We start from the raw sequence: 8582 nt of genomic DNA on the forward strand, positions 1-8582 counted from the left end.
ATACACAGACAACCCCTTGCTTATGCCACAACCTAGAGATGATATCATTGACCAGATGCCTCTTTCTCCTTTACTTCTAAACTGATCAATGATCAAACTGTTGTTCCTTGAGAGCTATTTTGTTGGGTGTCTGTTTGTTTGTTCCTTTGTTTGAGATGGGCTCTAGCCTTGCCTATTCTTCCTGTCCCCACCCCTCAAGTACTAGGATTCAGGCAGGCATTGCTATCACCAATATGTGCTTCTTTACTACATATATTTCCAGGAAGAATTTCCTATGAGCAGTAATTGTGCCTGATATAAACCTCACTGGTTATGATACTACCACTATGCAAAGTTATTTCTCTCTCTCTCTCTTTCTCTCTCTCTCTCTCTCTCTCTCTCTCTCTCTCTCTCATTCTTTTCTTCTGTGTTCTGTCTCTTTTCTCCTTTTCTTTGAATAGTACCGGGAGTGCTGCCCATGCTTGGTAAGCATTCTATCATTGAGCTACAGCCTCAGCTCCCTCTATTACCCACGCTGTTACTAGCTTAATCTAACCAAACAACATCCTTATCAAGATGACTATCATAGTGCCTGAGTGGTCTCTCACACTTCACTCTTGCCCCACACCCCTTTCCAATATCTAATTCACTCCTCCCACTGTGGCTAGAATGGTTTCTTTTATAATAGATTGTAGTAACTGGCAAGATGGTTTAACTGATAACATTTGTTCCTTCCATGATCTGAGTTTAAGTCTCCAGTACACACATAAAAACTAGGCTTGGGGGTTGGGGATTTAGCTCAGTGGTAGAGCGCTTGCCTAGGAAGCGCAAGGCCCTGGGTTCGATCCCCAGCTCCGGAAAAAAACAAAAAACAAAAAAAACTAGGCTTGGCAGCATGTCTATAAACCCTGTGGCTTTGTAAGTGGTGCGTGTGTGTGTGTGTACATGTATATGTGTGTATATGTGTATGTGTATATATTATATGTGTGTATATGTGTATATGTGTGAGTGTATGTATATGTGTGTATGTGTGTGTATGTACATGTATATGTGTGTATATGTGTGTGTATATATTATATGTGTATATGTGTGTATGTGTGAGTGTGTATGTATATGTGTGTAGGGGTATGTGTATATGTGTGTGTGTATGTGTGAATGTATGTATGTATATGTGTGTATATGTGTGAGTGTGTATGTGTGTATGTGTATATGTGTGTATATGTGTATGTGTATATATTATATGTGTGTATATGTGTGTATGTGTGAGTGTATGTATGTATATATGTGTGTATGTGTGAGTGTGTATATATGTACATGTATATGTGTGTATATGTGTATGTGTATATTTATATGTGTATATATGTGTGTATGTGTGAGTGTATGTGTATATGTGTGTAGGGATGTGTGTATGTATGTTTGTGTGTAGACAAATTTTGGCGTTCATCAACCAGCAGCCTAGCTGAATCAATGAACTCTCAAGTTCAGTGAGAGATCTTGTTTCAAAATAAAGAAATAGCCAGGTATAGCCACATGCCTTCAACCCCAGAGGCAGGAGGATCTCTGTGAGTTCGAGGCCAGTCTAGTCTGTATTGCAAGGTTCTGGAGAAACAGAGCTACATACATAGAGAGAGCCTGTCGATAAATTAATTAATGAATTAAATGAAAAACACCTCACATTGACCTCTGGCCTCTACAGGCCTGCATACTTCCCCACATATGCACAAGTGAATACCCATACAGTTAACTCTAACTCTGTCTGTGCCACACATGTACACACACACACACACACACACACACACCTCTATATTTGGACATTTGCTCTTCTTCCTAGAACTCTCTAATTGTTTACCACAACTCTTAGGGGAAAGCCCACGTCGGTAGTCTGCCAGAAGCCATCGGTAGGCGTGCAGCGCTCCCTGCAAGCCCACCCGTGTCCTTCTCTTCCTTCCTTCCTCTCTATGCCTTAGTCATACCAGCCCATTCCCATTCCTGAAATAACCCAGGGCCCCTAGAGCCTCAAGGCTGTCTGTCCCATGTGCCTGAAACACATCTTCCAACATTTAACCTAACTGATTTCCCATCCTCTGTGTTGTTTCCTGTGGGGAATCCTCTCCTGACACCCTTCTCACTGCCAGCTGAGACCTTCCCATTTTGCCTCTTCCGGGGTCTCCTTTCCATAATCGGACGTCCTTTCACTTGCAAGAGGAAAAGACTTGAGCACACAAATCCACAGCGGCTTTCACACTAGGTCAAAGGGGAAAGCAAGAGCAACGCCTATCACGGTTGGTAGAATAAACTGAATGTGTCTGTATTCCTACACTGGAGTACCATTCTGCTTTAGAAGAGGATTCTGAGAGGGGACTCTGCTGCAATGTGTTTAGTCAGGATGGATTGTCTTGACTGTCAGTCTTACCCATTGCCCACAGCGTCTTACGAGGCCAGGCATTTGATTCCCTTGGCCTTTGGCTCTGTGCCTGGGATGGTTCTGTCTCTCAGTAGAGAGGAGAAGGAGATCCTAGAAGATGGAGAGAGCACATGCTCAGGTTAAGGGGCCCCAGGAGCCTGGGTTGCTGCCTGTTTAGCACCAGCCTCTGAGAAGCATAGCTGTCTCTCCTCTTTGTTGCCTAACTCAACACAGACTTATGATTAAGATTCCTTCACTTGGGGTTGGGGATTTGGCTCAGTGGCAGAGCGCTTGCCTAGGAAGCGCAAGGCCCTAGGTTCGGTCCCCAGCTCCGGGGGGAAAAAAAAAAAAAAAAGATTCCTTCACTTGCTGTGGCCTGAGTGTTCCTCTTCCTTCAGGGCCGCAGCTTTGGCTTCTCCCTCGTCAACTCCCCCTTGAGGCCTTTCGGTCAGTCATAACACACGCACTTAGAGTCAACCTTCTGAGCTAGCCTCTGCTTTAAGAGTTTTTAAAGACCTCACATAATCTGCCTCACAGTTTCCTGAGTAGATTTGGGTGACATTGTTCAACTGAGCCCCTGGAACATCCTTGGGGACTTAGTACAGAACTGGAAGACAGGGAAGTTTAAATTCAAATATGGGCGACCCAGCTGCAAAGCTCAACCACCCTTGAGGTAAGCATCCCCTAAGGGCTCGGGACATAAAGACAGAAGAGTGGTGGGATAACTGAGCATGCTCTCTCCCATCCCAGCCCCCTGGGGGGTTAAGCCTCCAGGTGGTGGAGTCACTCACTCAGCAGATTTGGAAAGTGCTTTGGTTTACTTCGCTCTCAGGCTTTGAGCTTCCTGAAGCTGCTTCGCTGGTCACATTGCTGCAAACTCCCCATCCTGGGCCCGTCATCAATCCAACTTGAAAGAAAGGTGTCCTCTAGGTTGACCTGTCAGAGACTAGAACCTTCTGGGAGCCCGGGGGTACTAAAAACAGAGGAGTACATTTAGTTCTAGGCTCCTCTGACCTGAGACATCCCGGGTTCAATTCCTAGTAGCATCCACCCCAACTAGGCCCACCCTTCTATCTCTGTGAGACCCCTGTGTCAAGACAAATGTCCTCTCAGACTGCAAGTATAACCCAGTAATAGAATGTTCACACACTTATGTGTGTGCCTCGCAGCCATCTCTAGAATTGCAGCCCATGTTCCAAGGAAAGAGGGCCCTGGTGAGCTTCCAGGGTAAGTTTCAACATCTGATCTGTAGAACCCAGTTTGTTTCAGTTGCTGCTGCTGCCTTTAGCCAAGGAATCCTAGGTCTCACTGTGTGCATGCAGACACTGTGAGAGGACAACAGCCCCACCCCCAGTCCTCCGCTCTGTTGGGTGGGCTGAGCCCCCTCACCCCTTTCAACTAGCCCCAGGCTGGCTGGTTCTAGAGTCATACTAAGCTCAAATGAGAATGCCATCTCATGTCTGCTTCTCCCTCAGGGTTACCCAGGCCCATTGCACACCAGGCTGGACTAGAGGGAGGGAAGCTTAGCAGGGTGGGTGCAGTGCCGGGTCTCATTTGTTCGGGCAATGAACACGCCCTGGAACAACTTTGGAGAACTGGTTCATTTGTTGGGGGAGGGGGAGATTTGTGCCTCTGGGGATGTGACGAGGGTCTCTGAGGCAAGGTTTGTATGGCCGTATACCATTGACCAGGTCAGGGATATTGGAAGATGCTTCGACTACATACTCAGGGGCTGTAGAGTATATGTGTGTAGAGGGGAGGACCTTATAAGGTCATACAAGGAGGTAAGCCTGGTGACTGGCATCATAGGGTTGGCACCATACTTCATAGGGTTGAAGATTGGGTAGTAGCTTTATGGCACTAGGAGGGAAGGGGGAGGGAGCCAACTCTTGCTGTCCTCATGTTTGAAGTATCTAGGACTGAAGCTCTCTTGACCATTCCTCTGTAACCCTGGGCCTTTACAGTCCCACAGGGGGACAGTTGGTGTCTCCCAAGGAGCTGTCCTTGGGAGGGCAGGGCTTCAGTATCCTAGTGTTCTTGTGACAATGCCTACATCTTCCACATAATTCTTGTAAGTAGGGCCTTCAGGCAATGCCAGGGTGGGGTACAACATGAACTCATCCCACCCACAGACCCTGGCTTGTTTCAGCTGCTGCCACCTTGTGCCCAAGGCCTCCCTGCTGTCTAGTCTGTTATGGACTAGGTCTTCCAGAACTCCCAGCCCTTCTGTTGTTCTCTCTAAGCACAGAACAGAAGCAGGTCAAGTGTGTTCAACTTTGACCTTCCAAAAGGAGGGACTTTCCAAGGCTCCGTCCCAGTGCCTTCAGCTCTGGTTTCCTGGGAATGGGAGGCTGCAGGAAGATGGCATTCAGAAGAAAACAAACGCATGACCATCTGGTAGGACTTCGTTGAATGTCCCCAAGTTCCACTTTCTTTATTTAGACGGACTTTGGAATTCCATCTCATTCAGTCTTGGAGGCCACCCACTGTCACTTGGGGTGCTTCTGATGATTCACCCCAAGGTTTCTCACAACTGCAACCACTCTAGGACAACTCCAAGGCTTACCAAAATCTGATAGGAGTCTTCGGGGTGCGAATCCTCTTTTGGAATTCTGGGTGTTCTCACTGTAGCTCTTCCTCGAGTCATCGTTCTTACTAAATCTACAACCCAACCTCTCTCCCGTACCCATCCCCCGGCCAGAGGCAACAAAGCATGGTGCCCACGGGGGCTGGGCAGTCCTGACCTGAAACACACACACACACACACACACACATACACACACACACACACACACACACACACACACACACACTCAGATTGATCTCCATCTGGTTGTGTCTTTTCCTGCTCAGGATCATCTCTCCAGTTGTGAATGTGCTCTTAAGTCTATGTACTCCTTGACTATTGATATTTCTTTCTCTCTCTCTCTCTCTCTCTCTCTCTCTCTCTCTCTCTCTCTCTCTCCTGTGTGTTGTGTGGGGTGTGTGTGTGTGTGTGTGTGTGTGTGTGTATGTGTGTGTGTCCCTCTCCCTCTCTATCCCTCCATCTCCCTCTCTCTCTACCTCTCCATCACCCTTCCCCTCCACCCCACCCCCACTGCTTCCTCTTCCTGGTTCCATGGACCCCAGACTAGCCTTAAACTCACTATGTAGCCAGGAATAGTCTTGGACGTCTTTTTTTTTTTTTTCTTTTCTTTTCTTTTCTTTTTTTCGGAGCTGGGGACCGAACCCAGGGCCTTGTGCTTGCTAGGCAAGCGCTCTACCACTGAGCTAAATCCCCAACCCCTAGTCTTGGATTTCTAATCCTCCTGCCTTTGTCTCCTGAGTGCTGGAGTCACAGGCTATGGCACCATGCCTGCTTCGTGTAGTACTGGGACTGAACCCACAGTCTCATGCATGCTAGGCAAGCACTTTGTCAACTGAGCCCCATCTCCAGCCCCCCAACCCCATCTCCTGCCCCTTGTCACCTTCCACATCACCCTCTCTCCCTTCTTGAGGCCCCCTCTTTGCTTCTGGGTCACAACACCATTCTGATACTTATCCTTTATCTCAAGACTTCTTGGTTTTCTTTGGTGGATCTCCAAGCTATCCAGTGAGTGTGTGTGCCCTATAAAGGGTCGGTCCATCTTTCGGGGCTGGGGATTTCGCTCAGTGGTAGAGCGCTTACCTAGGAAGCACAAGGCCCTGGGTTCGGTCCCCAGCTCCGAAAAAAAAGAACAAAAAAAAAAAAAAAAAAAAAAAGGTCCGTCTTTCCTTCTCTCTTCCCTCCCTATTCGCAGGGTAGTTCACAAATACCCATCTCCAGTTCTAAGAGATCTGATGGCCTCTTTCGGACTCCCCGGATATCCACATACACTCACGAAGACACACGCACATAGAAGTAAAAATAAAATAAAACCTAAATGCTTTTCTGGTGTTTTACACCACTCGGGTTTGGGTACTCTGGTATGGCAGTCCTGGTATGGAATCACAGGCTTGAAGGATGTTGACCCTGAGAAGGGCTTAAATACCTCCTTACTGGGACAAGGGTGTTTTGGAATGCTAAGTGAGCTGCTAGTCCCCTGGGGCTCTGTTGAGAATGCTAAGTAGATAAGGACCTTCCTTGACTCAAGCTTGTACCTCCAACTGCATCAATTCACCCCCAGGGTTTTGTGACACGTGGTGATTTGTAAACCAGAGACACCCTGAGGGCATACTATACAGCATATTTGAACCTCCAGCTCCCCTTCAGAATCTAACACCCCACTGGCTTCCACTGCGGGACGCTGGATCAGAGAAGTCAGCTCAGGCCCTGGGTGTCCGGGGAGAGTTTAGCGTTCCAGGGGAGTCTATGAACCTGGCATGGCTTCTGCACACACTCACATGGACTAGCTCCTGGGCTGCCTCCTAGGACATCTGTGGTCTCAGGCCGTGCTCTGGACATCCTGGTAGGTTCTCTGCTTATTTCCCAACAGTGACTCACTGCTCCGTGAGGAGAAGCAATCTGGGACTAAACAGCCTGTTTCTTCTTTCCTCTGCCTTTCCAGGAAGCACTTGGAACAGGATATAAAGGCTGCGCTTTCCACCCAGCCTGACATTCCGCTTCCAGATGCAAGACTCTGAGCAGGCCCGAGGACATCCCCGAAGCAGCTGGGAGCAGGGAGCTCGAGGTTCCAATTTGAAAAGCCAAGTCTAGTGGCTTCCAGCTTGGCCCTCACGTCCGCCCTCATTCTCCCCTCCCTGGCCCTCAAAGGGTGAGAATAATGCATTGCACTCTGTAGTGGTTTGTGTAAGTGCCCCGCCCCACCCCCACCCCCATGAGCTCTGGCATTAGGACACTTGGTGTGGTCCCCACTTGGTGGCGCTGTGTGGGGAGGCTGTGTTATCAACAGTCAGCTCTTTAACCTTCATTCTGCTCCCTCAGGCTAGCACTGCCTCATATTACTAACTGGAATTTTCCAGGAATAAAAAGTTCATTAGTGTCTTCACTGACTGGAGTATATGATTATGATTGTCCCACTTACCATTAGCCAGTGTTGCTATGCCTGATTTATGACTCGAACCCTCCCGTTGCAGTGTCTATCCCAGGACGTGCAATGCAGAACTGGCTACAGTTCCGGGCATCCTTGGAGCATCCTGACGCACGTCTCTCTGGATAAGGGAGGGTCACGATATGTAAAATGGGACGATGGCGGTCTCAGCATGTGTCATGCCACCTGCCTACGTGCTGGGAACTGAACTCAGGTCCTCTGCAAGTATAGTTTGTACCCTTTAACCATCGAGCCATCATCTCCAGCCTGGCTGGTGGGGTTCTGTTGCTTTGGTTTGGTTTGGGTTTGAGGTAGGTTCTCATGCTCCTGTCTCTCACGCTGGCTTTGTGTAGCTTAAGTGTGACCTTGAGGGGCTGGAGAGCAATAGTGTACGTATATATAATCAATAAATAAATCTTTAAAAAAAATAAGTGTGACCTTGAACTTCTGATCCTCTGACCTCCACATCCCAAGTACTAAGGTTGGCACCATCACCCTCAGGCACCATCACCCTCAGGTTTATGTGACGCTGGGGATGGAGCCCAGGGCTTCCTGTATACAAGGCAAGTACAGCACCAACTAGGCTACATTGCCAGTCCTCACACTGGTTATCTGCTGTATTCTAAACTTCTCTGGAACTCAGTGGTTTTACCATAGCAATGAACACTATCTTAGGAGGAGTTCCAGCAGCTCTAGAAGTTGGCAGTAACTCAGCCTCAGGGCTCTACCCAGGGTCTCTTATGAGGTTACCGACATTATTACCTGCCTAGAGACAACCTGCCGTGGTTCCCAACTTCCTAATGCTGCAACTCTTTAACTCAGTTCCTCACGTTACAATTCTTTGCCACAAGGTGTCTTCCCCGACCTCACAAGTGGCCAGCTTCTCCCCTGACAGGTGATCCAAGAGAATAAAGCAGAAGCCATGGTGTCTTTTAAGATCTACCCTCAGGGGCTGGAGAGATGACTCAGTGGTTAAGAGCACTGACTGCTCTTCCAGAGGTCCTGAGTTCAATTCCCAGCACCCACATGGTGGCTCACAGCCATCTGTAATGGGATGCTCTCTTCTGAAGTATCTGAAGAGAACTACAGTGTACTAACATATAAATAAAATAAATAAATCTTTAAAAAAAATATCTACCCTCAGAAGGCCCCTTGGACCACCATGTTTACCCAGGATGGTCCTGTCCACT

General features: G+C 48.1%; 1 long non-coding RNA gene across 1 annotated transcript; it reads left to right on the forward strand.

The window, feature by feature from the left end:
* The first annotated feature begins 6483 nt into the window (after nucleotides 1-6483).
* On the forward strand, nucleotides 6484-7812 carry LOC102550846 (uncharacterized). Its single transcript, XR_015632214.1, has 3 exons — nucleotides 6484-6810; nucleotides 6910-7116; nucleotides 7439-7812. It is a non-coding gene; the product is annotated as an uncharacterized LOC102550846 (long non-coding RNA).
* Nucleotides 7813-8582: the final 770 nt, after the last annotated feature.

This window comes from Rattus norvegicus, chromosome 10, assembly GCF_021556685.1.
Source record: "Rattus norvegicus strain SHRSP/BbbUtx chromosome 10, alternate assembly SHRSP_T2T, whole genome shotgun sequence".
Classification (NCBI taxonomy): domain Eukaryota; kingdom Metazoa; phylum Chordata; class Mammalia; order Rodentia; family Muridae; genus Rattus; species Rattus norvegicus.